This window comes from Benincasa hispida, chromosome 2 (assembly GCF_009727055.1).
Source record: "Benincasa hispida cultivar B227 chromosome 2, ASM972705v1, whole genome shotgun sequence".
NCBI classification, from domain to species: Eukaryota; Viridiplantae; Streptophyta; class Magnoliopsida; order Cucurbitales; family Cucurbitaceae; genus Benincasa; species Benincasa hispida.
In genome coordinates, this window is record NC_052350.1 from 52869984 (window position 1) to 52871820 (window position 1837).

At 32.7% G+C, this 1837-nt stretch overlaps 1 long non-coding RNA gene across 1 annotated transcript; it reads right to left on the reverse strand.

The window, feature by feature from the left end:
* Positions 1–424: 424 nt before the first annotated feature.
* On the reverse strand, positions 425–1344 carry LOC120071866. Its single transcript, XR_005480356.1, has 2 exons — positions 1226–1344; positions 425–951 (listed from the first exon to the last, which is right to left on the reverse strand). It is a non-coding gene; the product is annotated as an uncharacterized LOC120071866 (long non-coding RNA).
* Between the last annotated feature and the right edge of the window lie 493 nt (positions 1345–1837).

Sequence of the window (1837 nt, forward strand, 5' to 3'; positions counted from 1 at the left end):
TGGAAAAGAAATCAGAGTGCAACTAATTTCTAAAACTCAGTGTACAATTTTTTATTGTTGTCGTAATTATATATATTGCAACTTTTGTGTGTGTGTTTTTTTTTCATATTCTTAACAGTTTTGAAACTTAAATAAGAATTAATGCTTTACTCCAATAAAAAAATTACTGTTAGAAATAAAACTATAATTTAATATAATAGATCGCCAAATTTGAATGAATTCACAGACTTCTATGGAAACACACCTTTAAATGTGTTAATTTCATGTATATTATTAAATCATCAACTTAATCGGAATATAATAAAAAGATGAATAAATAGACACTCAACAAAGAAAAGAAATCAAGAAAAGAAAAATACTAATTAAGAATAAATCCTAATTTATTTTAACACCCTCTCTTACACTCAATGTGGTAGAGTAACGGTTATACAGAAAGGTGAAAATAACTTCATTCAGTTACAAAACCTGTTACAAATCAAGCTATCTTTAAATACATTGTGTAACTAATTGTAAAGAGAGAATGCAAATTGTAATTGAGTGATCAAACTTATCTTGAAGCAATCTGGAATAAAACTCCCGTCAGCTTCTCCGTGGACGTAGGCCTTTCTTGGCCGAATCACGTAAAACTATCGTGTTCTTCTTCTTCCCGACCGTCTTCTTCTATCGTATACCTCTGACCCACCGATTGTGTAGCTTTTAGCAAACGATCGTTTAGCTTTTAGCCAATGATCGTTTACTTCTGCAAGCCTCATCGTGTAGACGACCATCGTTTAGATGCCTTCGTCTAGAGGATCTTGAGTAAAGCCTTCATCGTCTAGACGACTTGTCCCTTATCGTCTAGACGACCTCCAGCTTTACCTCCCATCGCCTAGACGACCGAAGACTCATCGCCTTCTGTGATTTCCGATAGTCTCCCGGCAGTCCTCTCTTTTCTTTTCTCTCGTTCTTTCTCTGTAAAAAGAAAAGAAAAGTTAGTCTATTAAAGTGCATAACCAGCAGAAGTGTGAAGCTCTAATCTCAGCCATCAAAGTGTAAGGTCGAGATCCTTCATCACACGGATTGTGCTTTCAGCACGTTGTTTTGTGTTTATGTGAAGAAATAAGGTGGTTTGTGGGTTTTCTTCATTTGTCTACCCAAAAAAAAAAGACACTTCAATTCGAGAATTAAACAGGTTGGGAAGCTAATGAAGTTAATGAAGTTATGTGGTAAATTTTAAAGGGCCTACCTTTGGAAGCTTGGTGGTGATAGACGGAGAACTGGGTTTGATGGATGGCAGCATAGAAACTAGGGGAAAGAGAGAGAGAGAGAAAAAACAAATTAAAAAAAATATAAAGAGTAAAATCCATCTAATATAAAATTAGTACAAATTACCACCTCTTTTAAAATTTGACAACTCAACATGCCACGTCATTTTTCCATTAGTCAACTTACGGTTAAATTAACTCAACGACTATTTAGAAATAATTTTCAAATCTTAGGGATTAAAGTGTTGCTTTTAAAATTTCAAGAACCATATAGACACTAATTTCAAACCTCAAGAATTAAAAGGGTATTTTGTCAAAAAAAAAAAAAAAAAAAAAAAAAAAAAAAAAAAAAAAAAAAAAAAAAGAAAGAAAAAGAAAAGAAAAAAAGAAAAGAGAAGAAGAAAAGGCATTCCATTAACTTTGTTTGTCCTTTTTTTTTTTCTTTTTCTTTTGGAGGTTGTATTTTTTTGACATGCAAAACCTTACTTTGAATACTATCTAAGAAAACAAATCGAGCATAGCTTAATTGGTATCCAAATATGTTCGTGGTTCGAATCCTCCTACCTCCAATTGTACTAAAAAGAATGATGTCC